The sequence below is a fragment of the Lepidochelys kempii genome, chromosome 1, assembly GCF_965140265.1.
Source record: "Lepidochelys kempii isolate rLepKem1 chromosome 1, rLepKem1.hap2, whole genome shotgun sequence".
Lineage (NCBI taxonomy): Eukaryota > Metazoa > Chordata > Testudines > Cheloniidae > Lepidochelys > Lepidochelys kempii.
The window spans coordinates 84,769,412-84,783,626 of record NC_133256.1 but is presented as its reverse complement, the minus strand read 5'-3'; positions in this window follow the sequence as shown (position 1 = coordinate 84,783,626).

The window sequence follows — 14,215 nt, the reverse complement described above, 5'->3', positions numbered from 1 at the left end:
TGATTTTAGTAAGACCAAAAATTTGCATTTTCATCACAGAATGCCACATTTTTAATAACCTTTTGAAAAGGTCAGGCTTAATTTTCTATTTCAAGAAAGACAAATATCTCTTTACAATTATTAATAAATGCAAAGATGTTATCATCTAGATAAGGGACTTTGCTCTGTGCCAGTCTTAAGTAGTTTTCATTAGTTAAAGAAATGAGACCCTTTGTGAAATCTTATAAAAGTACTTTGTCTTCTGGTCTCATAGACTCTTCAAAATTCCAACCTTCCTGCAACTCTGTTTGCAACTCTTTTTGGCTACACACATGATTTCAGTCTCCATGCCTTGTTTTTCTCTTCTACTTCCTATTGAAAGCTGTTTGAGGCAAGGACTGTCTCATCCTAGTATCTGAAGAGTACCTAGCACAATGGGCCCCCAATATTGGTAGTGGCATCTAGATACAATAATATTACTAAAAATTAGAACTAGTCATTTTTTTTCAATTTGTACTATAATACAAGTAATATAGAGTAATAAGAAAATTAAATATTTTAAAAGTATTAAAAAACAAACCCCAGAGCCATTATTTTGTGTCAATACATTCCCTTGAACAGCTGTTAAGTCATAACCCCATTTCCTTTACTTCTGGATTACGAGGAATGGGAGAAACTGAAAGCTAGTTCTAGGCTCTCCAAGGCAAAGGTGGGGGACTATTGATCTCTAGACCCATCTTCTGCATTACCTAATGGACTTGAGTAGGTGGGCTGGGGTAATTTATGGTTCACTCTATTAAAGTTAGGTCAGTTATGAATGAGTTAAGCAGAATTTAGAATATAGAATCTAATAGACAATAACCTAATGGAACAATCTAATAGATTACAATAGAGAATTATACCTCTCCTAGAGACTTCTATAGAGTAGTTAAAAAACCTTATCAAAATTATGTTAATTATTTCCCCATCTCTTTGACTACAGCTAAGAAGCCCACAGCATAGCTCTTGAGAGGTATAAAGGTGGCTTTCCACTCATTTAATTATAGTCTTCCATGTGCTGGCTTGGTCTCTTGATATGATTTAGAGCAGCCATATGACTGGTCTAAGCTATGAGAAATAACATTGGTGCAAGGTGAAACCTGTGAAACCTAGGGAAGCAAAGCTCTGAACATACATTTCCACCTGACCATACCTTTATGCCAGCACCAGTGAGAGGGCTGGCATAAGTTGTGCTACAGTGGCTCTGCACCACTGGAGGATCTCTCTACAACCAGGTGATCCTCTTGTGGCTAGATACACGAGATTTAGGACCAGAAGCTGCATCACACCCCAGCTTCTGGGCACAGAATGATTTCTATGGAGCCCTATTTAATTTCTTAAGAACCATATTGATTTCGTCCCCATGGCATTCTCCAAGGCTTTTTCACAAGTGTGTTCTTCCCCAAATCTTCTAGGGGCATTGTAGTTCTTTCAAGCACAGTGACTCCAGAAGCTGACACCAGGTGACAAGCCGCTGAATCCCCCTATAATGGGTTGTGACACAAAAGCCACCATCTTCTCCCCAAATATTTACCCAGTGTAGAAGACAAATGCAGAAAATCAGATAATTTTACATAAATAGGAGTGCATTATATTGTAAAAATATACATGTCAGGGAAATGTATAATGGAAATGATGTAGATATATGGTGATCTATTTGAAAAAAACCATTGCCCAAGATCAGACATGCTTCCTTTGTACTGTCAGTGCACAGATGCTCAGATGGAGTAAATCAGTGTAGCTTCACTGGCAGCATGACAATTTATATTGGCTGACAATGTGGCCCTGTTTGGTCTGTTTCAGACCTGGCACTGAAGTTTCTCCTGGAACAGAACTTCACACCACTGTAGGAATCCTTCTTTCCTGAGAGGAAAGCGTATATATGATTGATCTCCTGGACAGAACTACAAATATCCTCTTGGCTATTTTTACATATCATGTTCAAGTTGGTTTGCAATCTGATCAAATCCCAATCAGTCTCTTTATATTTGGTTTGTATGGCTCTAATTCAAAATGATTTTCTTCCTGATGCTTCATAGAAAAGTGTATATTAATTATGCAATTATTTTTTCAAAGAGCTTTAGTTCATGATAAAAGAGTTAATGTCTTTTTTTGGGGGGGTATGGGGGGAGAGGGGCTTCTTATTAGTACCAAATTCTATCCTGGAGTAAGTGGGCACATCTCCAATTGAAGTTGCAGCCACCCAGTCTATGGAAGAATTTGCTTGCTGCTAGGCAATGTGTTTCTTCCTGCTTTCTTCTTTGGTTTCAACAAAGTACATAGGTTCAGAGGAACAAGAATGCCCTAAAATTACTACGTCACTCAGGAAGTGGTACTTATGATGAAAATAGAGTATGTAAAAAAGGACAGTTCTGTTTTGGCCACTAGAAATAGTAGGCTAAATTCACATATGGTATAACTACATTGACTTCAATTGGCACTACACATGGGCAAAATCGGTCCCAAAAATTCAGAGGAGACCTATTCAGATCCCTAAACCTGGAATTTCTGGGGCAGAAAAGTTGGATAGTTGTAGTGATATAAATGAATGGAGGGCAGAAAAATACATATATCAAACACCAAACTCAGATTTTTCTTTTTATAATAGGTAGTGCTTATACTGGCGTCAATAGTTAAGGGTGTCTAATCCTTTACATTACAACTCCGTGTTTTCAGTTGCTTTTAACTTTTCCAAAGTTTAATCATTTGGGCTGAAGTTTTTTCATGCCATGTCTGCACTTCAAGCTAAATCATTTTGGAAAATATCAGCAAAAAATGTGTGTCATTTTCAAGAATGAGACTAGGGAAAAGCATTTGTTTTTTGTTATTTAAAAATATTTTGTTGTGAAGCACTACCACCTCCATAATGTAGAGCAGGGAGACTTGAAATTTGCTTGTGGAAAAAATATGTGATCACATAATTAAAAGCTATAGTGTAATGTCTACACGCAAGGGGGTAAAATGTAGGCTGCACAGGCGACCTTAATTCTGGTCTTACCATTTGAGTGCTTGACTTTGCAATCCTGATGTTCATTTAACTCGGCGGGGGAAGGGTTGTCTGTTTTTATTTTTTTAAATATAATTTATTTATAGTTTTTCATTCAAGGCCTGTTGCAGCTCCCACATAAGTCAGTGGAAGCATTTCTATTGACTTAAGTGGGAATTAAATCAGACCTTTGGTGTTCAAACAGTATCTGAAAATATGTAATACTGGAGAAGATATAGGATAAAATTCAGCAGTCCTAACTTCACCTTGACTTCATTGTGTTTCAAGAAGCTGGAGGGTTATTTCTGCAGTCATGAGGGCTAAAAAATTGCCTTTTTTAATGAAAGCTTAGAGTCTGCGGAAGTTGAAAGACAAGAAAAACCACATATATAGATGTGGTAGTAAAGAGAAGAATCATGGGCTAGTGGTTTGACACCCTTGATCTAATGGATGATCAGAGAACAGGAGAAAAAAGATTAGAGGGAAAAAAGAATAAATCATTAGATTGAATACATCTTCGGAGGAATCATCTTGGCAGCTAGTAAGTATCAGTTGAACAAACATAAGAACACCAGGGTATAAGGGTAAATCACAAATAAAAAAATTGCTTTGAATTAGGATTTCATAAATCAATAATTGTACTACAAGGGTATTATTTTCCCTGAGATTGTTAGTCTTCACTGATTATCCACTGGTATTAGGGTAGAACCGGCAGACTTCCAAGGAAAATCATATTTTTTTAATTTGTACATTGATCTACAAAATAGGCACTGAGTGATTTGTAGCCTCTACCAGGTGAATAACTGCCAGGTGATTTGTTCAGGGATATAATGCTGAAGCACAGAATGGCAACATACCGTACTCATGTAACTAAACAATCCCCAGGAGTGTGGATTCTGAATAATGTTTTGTTTTGTTTAAATGGGAATTTATCAAGACATTTTTAAATAATATATTTCTGATTTATGTCAATCTCCGTTGCTGCATCAACTGGCTTGGGAACAGTTATACCCTTACTCACCTTGAATAGCACAATAGTACACAAAGAATCCTATTGAAGTCAATGGGTCTAATCATGAGCTAAAATATGAAGAACATAGCATAAAAGCAATAGGGCCAAATTATGGCTGTTCCTGTGCTGATATGCTGGACAGAGAGGTTGCAGGAAGCCTCTCAGCCCCCCTCCACCCCATATTTGCAACTGAAAAGCAGCCATAATTTGGTTGCAAGCAATCCTGATCCTGGGGAGTGTGTGGGGTAGCTTTCATTGTTGAGTCAGAATGTGTGGTCTGGCTGCAGTGACCAAAGGTTATTCTCCATTTTGGGACACAGGACTCTGACCTGCAGGGGACAGAACAGGGACAGAACATTTGGCCAAACACAGATTTAGTTATATTCTACTAAAGCAGGTTATATTCTACTAAAGTCTATGGAGCTGTAGCCACTGACATGAAAACTGAATGTGTCGGAGTATCCCAAAGATGAAAAATGACGGGGGGCCTCAACTGCTGTTTATGGGCTTCTCATCACCAGTGAAACAGGAGCAGGCTGTAAGTGTGGTTTAAACTGGCTAAAGCTTAGTGCAGTCTTTCATTGCTGTGTTACATAATGCTTACCTAAAAATAGTGTAATTGTTAAATACAAGCTGTCCATATCTTAATAAGAATGACAACAACACAGGGAGAGGGGAAACTAGTTCTGATGGCAGTGTTTACTGCCCTTGATGGGACATGTTATGGTGGGAATGCAGACATTCCTCACTACACACACACACACACACACACACACACACACACACACACAAAGTGAGAGAAAGAACTGACAAAGCACCACTGTGGTGAGTGCATGCTCTTATTCAGATATAGTGTTCTGTCTCCAGTGCTCTTGGCATCATTATGTCTTACACAGGCATACCATTTAGTTGGTATGCTTCCTTACCCTTACCCCATCTCCAGTTTTGAGGATTGTTCAAGTTTTTATGACATGAAATACAACCCATAAAGAACGGATATATTTTATTGCTCAAATTTTTATCTGTTAAATGGCAAAGCGCTTTAGATAATGACCACATTTCTAGATTAAATAACACAATCAGGTGTTAAAGCATTTCATTTGCTGAATAAAGTGGAAGGCAACATTCAGCCATAATGGAGACGAATGACAGCTTCATTCTCAGCACCATTGGATGAAGGTAATTATTGCTGCTGTCATAGTCCTGCCACAAATTGGTTAGTCTCTAAGGTGCCACAAGTACTCCAGTCCTGCCACAGATCACTGCCTGTAGAATAGCCCCACCCCTACTGGAAAAATATGGTTGTCAGAACTGAATCATTTTTTCCCCTCTGCAGCTGTCCAAAATGATTAAAAGATTTTGTATTTTAAGACCCTTTTTCGTAATATTATTAACATGGAAAACAGTTAATGAGCCATTATTAAGTTGGATGTCCCATCTGTGCTCCCTGTTAATAGGATAATAAACTAATGGAAAACTCTTTCTTGCAGCTTTGACAATACATAGCTAGATGTTGTTAATATATTTTAGATTGCATTTTGTGCTAACCATGTTGATAGATTAATTACAACTAAAAACCGTAAAGCTGAAATAATCCTGTTATGACTCATTTGTCTGTGTCATACTTTTTGTTCTCTCTTGGTATACACTAAACAGAAAGCAACATGTCATAAGGCAGAATAAATGTTGGCAACAGGTGATCAGAAATATATAAGTTACAGGCAGCGGAGTTTTTATTTGTCTTAAAGTGGCACTTTTTATTTTGTATTAAACACACAAAATTCAGCAATCTGACAGATAGGAAAGATGTATTGCCTATAATCTGTAATTAGTCTTTATTCTCATTTTGTCAATATACTACTATATATTTGTATATTCTCCAGTATCTTTAAGCAGTTTTTGAGTTGAGTATATCTTGTACAACTAAAAGGACTTAATGAAGCTTTAGTTTCTTTTCCAACATTGAGAACTGGGAATGCAGAGGAAATATGGCAACAAAATGAATCTCTCATGCTTTGCACCAATGTTTTCATTAAAATTAAGTTGATGTATCTTAATAGTGAAATCTACTGATGATGCAAAATGAATCTGTTTACATGCAGGACTGAACTGAACTTATTTAAGATAAAAGTATTTACACATAGATATATAATAAAACTAAAGACCACTTTCAAGTTTGTAGAATTGCCCTGATTATTGGGAGAGGAGGGGAAAATATTGGCAAAATTAGTTTATCTATACATATGTTTATTAAACTATAAAATCATCAAAGGGGACACATACCTTCCATTTCCCAATGTACCTACAACTGGAAAGGGAGTGGGTGTGCTCCGTGCTGCTTCACTCCTAACAACTCACTGCCTTGTCCTCTCTCTGTTCTACAGCTGGGCATGAAGCAGTTGATCTAACGGGACCAGAGTCTGTGCTGAGCTTCCCTCCTCCTCCCCTCACTCCCTAGGTTGGGCTCTCTTCCACCACCACTCCCAGGGTCACATCTGCAGGCAAAACAATGCTCAGTCACAGCCTCACCCATCTCCTTCAGCCAGCTCACTGGTCAGGCATCCTGTGGGACAGGGCTTCTCCCCTGTGTATGGCTCTGCTCCGGCTGCCAGCAAAAGTCCAGCCAAAGTCAACAGGCAATTTTCTACTTTCTCCATGTCTCCCACCCTCCCAGAGATGAAATGTGGGGAGATCAGGGTCTCCCCCCCCACGCACCTTTAAATTGTCCCCCCACAGTATCAAGAGTTATGCCTAGTCTCTGAAAAACATTAATGTATAGCTGATCTTCTGATTGTTCATTTCTGAGTTTTTCAATCAGGAATTTCACCCAAGTTTACCATAAGATTATTATTTGAATTCTATTGTTATTATTAGACACTTGCAACAAAAAATTGCTTTCATTTCAAGTTGCAGACATAAATTTCTTACTGACTCCAACAGGAGTTACGAATACACAGCAAATGCAGGATTGTGCTTTGAGTATGGAAGAAACAAAATGTACTCTTGTGAACTCTCCAGGCAGAGAGAATTTCTGATTCAGATCTTAAGAATAATATTTATATTTTACAAGTATTTCTGAGGTGTTCACAGATAATAATAATCATCTGATACCATAACAAATCTGTCTTTATTTCTTTTCCTTTCCGGTTCCTGAATCCCAGATTTAAGTATGTTTTATTTTAAAAATATATCCAGGCTTTCATTTCAAATATAGAATATCAGGGTCTTAGGATTGTATGTACTTAAGAATGTGTGAAAACATAATGGTAGTAGTCACAGTTTAAGGCCACTTCACCTCTATTTCCCTTCAGTAGTCCAACAACTACACCCATTCTCAGGCTTTCGGCTCCCCAGCTGATTCCTTTCTTGGGTAGGGACCTGCATCTCTCTTCCTTCTGATCAGGTTATTTCCAGGCTGCACACTTCCCTGCCTTCACTGCTGCTTTAGCATAGCGGCATGCTTTCTCTGCTGAGACCGATAACAGAGTGACTGTCAACAGTTACATGTTACCATACAGTTCCTTCTACACAAGCATATTTTAAAAGCACTACAGAAAAAAAAAAACATATTAAAAACAATACAAGAACCTACACACAGACTAATAAGTTTACCAGAGATCATCTCAACCATAACATGGGTTCTGGCAGAAGCAGTTCTTCCTAACCCCAGCCAAGGGTTTTCTTTTGTCCTCACAAGTTCATCACCTCTTCAGGTCAACCCAAGCACACTCATAACAAGTTTAGTCCACCCTTTATATGTTATAGGGGTCTCTGATTTGGAGTTTCCAGTGGCAGGTAATTAGTAGGCAAAGGATTTTCTCCCCAGGGTGCAGCTTTAAAAGGATAGATGTGGTGTGGGTCACTTGCATTCCCCTTACATTGTTCCCAAAAGCCCATTGAAATTCCTAATACCTTTCACAGATTGCATTAGTCAGTTTCCTAGAGATGGCACAAACATACAATTCCACAGTAAAACATACACAGTTGCATTTATAATATAGTGGCCCTAAAGGTATTAAAATTACTGGATTAAGTTAAACTTTATTGAATTAAAGTTGAGATTAAACTAGCTAGAGACATAAAGGGTAACAAGAAAACATTCTACAAATATATTAGACACAAGGGGAAGTGCCATTACTTAGAGAGGGGGGTAAGACAGTAACAGAAAATGTGGAAATGTCGTAAGTTCTAAATGATTTTTTTGTTTGTTTCAGTTTTCACTAAAAAGGTTTCAGAGTAGCAGCCGTGTTAGTCTGTATTCCCAAAAAGAAAAGGAGTACTTGTGGCACCTTAGAAACTAACCAATTTATTTGAGCATAAGCTTTCGTGAGCTACAGCTCACTTCATCGGATGCATTCAGTGGAAAATACAGTGAGGAGATTTATATACACACAAAACATGAAAAAATGGGTGTTATCATACACACTGTAAGGAGAGTGATCACTTAAGATGAGCTATTACCAGCAGGAGGGGGAGAGAAGAAAACCTTTTGTAGTGATAATCAAGGTGGGCCATTTCCAGCAGTTAACAAGAAGTCTGAGGAACAGTGGGGGTGGAGGGGGATAAACATGGGGAAATAGTTTTACTTTGTGTAATGACTCATCCACTCCCAGTCTCTATTCAAGCCTGAGTTAATTGTACCCAGTTTGCAAATTAATTCCAATTCAGCAGTCTCTCGTTGGAGTCTGTTTTTGAAGTCTTTTTGTTGTAACATTGCGACTTTTAGGTCAGAGATCGAGTGACCAGAGAGATTGAAGTGTTCTCCGACTGGTTTATGAATGTTATAGTTCTTGACATCTGATTTGTGTGCATTTATTCTTTTACGTAAGTCAACTCTTTTTTTTTCTTTTCTATGGTTTTTAGACACTCTCCCCTTTGCCCTAAATAAAATATTCAATCAGAAGAATTTTCCTTTATCTTCTGAAGGCTAGAAGATTCTTTATGGAAAACATATTTTAGAAATGTAGAATGTTCCTATTTATTATAGTGAATGTGGGGCCATCCACAGCCTCAGAAACAACTCTGACATCATAATCAAAAAGGCTGATAAAGGAGGTGCTGTTGTCATCATGAATAGGTCGGAATATGAACAAGAGGCTGCTCGGCAGCTCTCCAACATGAGTTTCTACAAGCCATTACCCTCTGATCCCACTGAGAGTTACCAAAAGCAACTACAGCATTTGCTCAAGAAACTTCCTGAAAAAGCACAAGATCAAGTCCGCACAGACACACCCCTGGAACCCCGACCTGGGATATTCTATCTACTACCCAAGATCCATAAACCTGGAAATCCTGGGTGCCCCATCATCTCAGGCATTGGCACCCTGACAGCAGGATTGTCTGGCTATGTAGACTCCCTCCTCAGGCCCTACGCTACCAGCACTCCCAGCTACCTTCGAGACACCACTGACTTCCTGAGGAAACTTCAATCCATTGGTGATCTTCCTGATAACACCATCCTGGCCACTATGGATGTAGAAGCCCTCTACACCAACATTCCACACAAAGATGGCCGTCAAGAACACTATCCCCGATACTGTCACGGCTAACCTGGTAGCTGAACTTTGTGACTTTGTCCTTACCCATAACTACTTCACATTTGGGGACAATGTATACCTTCAGATCAGCGGCACTGCTATGGGTACCCACATGGCCCCACAGTATGCCAACATTTTTATGGCTGATTTAGAACAACGCTTCCTCAGCTCTCGTCCCCTAAAGCCCCTACTCTACTTGCGCTATATTGATGACATCTTCATCATCTGGACCCATGGAAAAGAAGCCCTTGAGGAATTCCACCATGATTTCAACAATTTCCATCCCACCACCAACCTCAGCCTGGTCCAGTCCACACAAGAGATCCACTTCCTGGACACTACAGTGCTAATAAACAATGGTCACATAAACACCACCCTATACCGGAAACCTACTGACCGCTATTCCTACCTGCATGCCTCCAGCTTTCACCCTGACCACACCACACGATCCATCGTCTACAGCCAAGCTCTGCGATACAACCGCATTTGCTCCAACCCCTCAGACAGAGACAAACACCTACAAGATCTTTGTCAAGCTTTCTTACAACTACAATACCCACCTGCAGAAGTAAAGAAACAGATTGATAGAGCCAGAAGAGTTCCCAGAAGTTACCTACTACAGGACAGGCCTAACAAAGAAAATAACAGAACGCCGCTAGCCGTCACCTTCAGCCCCCAACTAAAACCCCTCCAATGCATTATTAAGGATCTACAACCTATCCTAAAGGGTGACCCAACACTCTCACAAATCTTGGGAGACAGGCCAGTCCTTGCCTACAGACAGCCCCGCAACCTGAAGCAAATACTCACCAACAACCACATACCACACAACAGAACCACTAACCCAGGAACCTATCCTTGCAACAAAGCCCGTTGCCAATTGTGCCCACATATCTATTCAGGGGACACCATCACAGGGCCTAATAACATCAGCCACACTATCAGAGGCTCGTTCACCTGCACATCCACCAATGTGATATATGCCATCATGTGCCAGCAATGCCCCTCTGCCATATACATTGGTCAAACTGGACAGTCTCTACGTAAAAAAATAAATGGACACAAATCAGATGTCAAGAATTATAACATTCATAAACCAGTCGGAGAACACTTCAATCTCTCTGGTCACGCAATCACAGACATGAAGGTCGCTATCTTAAAACAAAAAAACTTCAAATCCAGACTCCAGCGAGAAACTGCTGAATTGGAATTAATTTGCAAATTGTATACTATTAATTTAGGCTTAAATAGAGACTGGGAGTGACTAAGTCATTATGCAAGGTAGCCTGTTTCCTCTTGTTTTTTCCTACCCCCCCCCCCAGATGTTCTGGTTTAACTTGGATTTAAACTTGAAGAGTGGTCAGTTTGGATGAGCTATTACCAGCAGGAGAGTGAGTTTGTGTGTGTATGGGGGTGGGGGGGATGTGAGAAAACCTGGATTTGTGCAGGAAATAGCCCAACTTGATTGTCATGCACATTGTGTAAAGAGTTGTCACTTTGGATGGGCTATCACCAGCAGGAGAGTGAATTTGTGTGGGGGAGTGGAGGGTGAGAAACCCTGGATTTGTGCTGGAAATGGCCCACCTGATGATCACTTTAGATAAGCTATTACCAGCAGGACAGTGGGGTGGGAGTAGGTATTGTTTCATATTCTCTGTGTATATATAAAGCCTGCTGCAGTTTCCACGATATGCATCTGAGGAAGTGAGCTGTAGCTCACGAAAGCTTATGCTCTAATAAATTGGTTAGTCTCTAAGGTGCCACAAGTACACCTTTTCTTTTTGCGAATACAGACTAACACGGCTGTTACTCTGAAACCTGTGGGGTATGTGTGAGAGAGGTGGGGGGGGGGTCATGCAAAGTGGGAACTGCACCTGTGAATCCTGATCTAACACCCCTGGAAATCAGTGGAAAGATTCCCATTGACTGTAGTGGACATTGGATGAGAAGTTCTGGCTTTCAGTTAAAAAGTGTAATTCCAGAATAACTGGAGTAATTCCAGATATATATCTTGTAAATGAAAGCAGTCTTTGATATATAGTAACTATTTTTTTAATTTGAATTATCATTACCCTAATACCTCCCAAAGATTCCCTTCTTCTTCAACGGCCACTACTAACTGGCCACCTCACAACAGAATGGCTGTAGACTAATTTGAAAAAGTCTATAAAATATACATCAATAAATTGTGTTAAAACTTTGTATTACCAGGTCATGGTCAATCACTAGCTGGTGATCTTACAAGTTTGTTGGTCCTTATCCTGCATGTAACTGTTTTATTTAAACTGTGTTTCATACAGATCCAGGATGAGACAGAGAAAATTTGTTTCAAAAACACATGTGCACAAGAGTGATCTCTCAGGCACAAAGCATATATTGGTATTCAAATCCTTTCCCACTATACAGTATTCCAATTTCTTACAGAAATACTTATAAACCTGTAGATCTCAAGAATGAAGCATTCTACTTGCTACCACCTGTGGGGTTTTAAAAAGTGTTCTAAATAGCTCAGATTTGACTTAAGGAACGTTACACTCTATCAATGTCTTTGTGGAAGCCAGCTTTCCTGCACAGACTTTATCTTTATATGGTTACATGACAAGAGACATCTTTCAGTTTTACTAATCTATTATGCAAAAATATTTCTGCATATGAATCTGCATGGGTTCCTTTGTACTGTGTATGCTATACTTCTAATGATTCCTAATTATTTCTTTATCAAATGTAACAGAAAATGCTCCAGATTCTCATATTTATGGGTACTCTCAAAGAAGTTGATGGATTTATCTGTATGAGTAAGGCAAGTAGAATTTGAACCAAACACTAACTATTAATAGCAGTATTATGACTCAGTTCAATAAAGCACTTAAACATGCATGCAACTTTAAGTGTGTGAGTAATCCCATTGACTTCAATGAGAATATTCACATGGGCAGAGTTAGGCATAAGATTTTCTGAATCAATGTCTATATAAAGCATAAACAACCTTAAACTGGAGCTGGAAGCTCCAAAAAGATTAGCTAATAAATGGAAGATATTTTATTTACCTACTCCTGTTCCTGTTACAAATAAAGCTAGATAAATATAGCTAAGCAATTACTTGACCCTATTATGCATTGCATTCTTTTTCAATAGTGAGGACATCGTATCATAGTATGTGATATTCCACTCAGTGAAGGCCACATGCTGGCTTTCTGACGTTGTTGAAAATAACTGTTTGACATGTTTTTTTACTTCCCTGAGAGGCATACTTCTCTCATGGTTTGCACAAGTAATTTCAGTTCTCTTATATTCTCACACATGACATTATGGAGAGAGTTTAAATAAGGATTTCTAAGCTGGTAACAGCTTTTGCTGATATAATTTAAATACAGAAACAATCCATTCCATCAGTGCTTAGATGGAAAGCTGATGGATTCTTTAAAGGTACCTCAACAGAAACAGCTTATATTTTCTTTTCACTTGTTTTTTCCACAGTTTTATATGCCACATTTGCTAAGTGTTGAAGTTATTTGCAATCAGACACGGTTAGCTGATTTCCAAATCATCTTCTCTGTCTTACTTAATCCTACAGTTAGATCAGCATGCCAAATTTTTGATGCTACAAACATATTCATGACCCAAAGAAACAGGACAAATGGATCTTAAGCCGTGCATAGGCCTTGTGTTGGCTCACTGAATGGGGTGAATTTCCCACATTGATTTTATTGTTTTTAATGAATGTGAAAAATATTAGTGCACATCTATGTCAATCACAGATGTAAATACTAAGGACCAGATCCTCAGTAGATGTAACTCAGTAGTTCCATTGACTTCAGTGAAACAGTGCTGATTTACACCTGCTGCATGTCTGGCCCCAAAGGTTTTACTGTAATTTACTAATTGAATTATGTGTTCAAAGTCCTGCAATGAGCACCTCAAATTCAAATGGTGCTCCTGAATGCTAGATTTCATATATGTGTCTCTGAGTTAACTGAAGAAAGTGTAAAAAGTTAGGTATCCAAATACAGCTTACTATACATACATAAAAACTCAGCTACCTAAACTATTGTAGCCAAAATCTGAAATAAGTTACACTCAAGAAATGTGGTACAGTTACACCTGTTTGAGACATCGGAAAGGAAAGAATTTCTGCACAGGGCTGAAATATCTCTCTCATTCTATCCATGCTCATTTGGAGGTCTGCCATCCATCAGAAATATGGAAGTCATGCAGACAGGGCTTTTGGGATAAGAGCAGGATATAATATGTCAAATATTTCAAATTGCTCACAGTTTGCAGCCCTTCTAACACATAAATTATTGTATTTAGTGAAGTGGGACATCAGCAGACGTATGGACATAATGTGTGTGTGCAAATATTTTTGCTGATTTTAATCTAGTGAATTTAACAGTATCCAGGCACTGAACATATACTGCATTTGAGATTCTGGAAGTTTTACAGAATTAGTGTATGATAACACTACTCTTACATTTCAGTTGAAACCCAGCTTGATCTAATAAGAGCTAAGAGCTAGAATCACACTGGACAAAAATTGATAATTAACAGAAACAAGAACATTTTTATAATTTAGCCACTATAACACTATCCCAAGTACATAGTTAGTGTTGGGAGAGCCTGTAACAGGAAGAAGAGGTGGGAACAATACTGATGGATTATAAT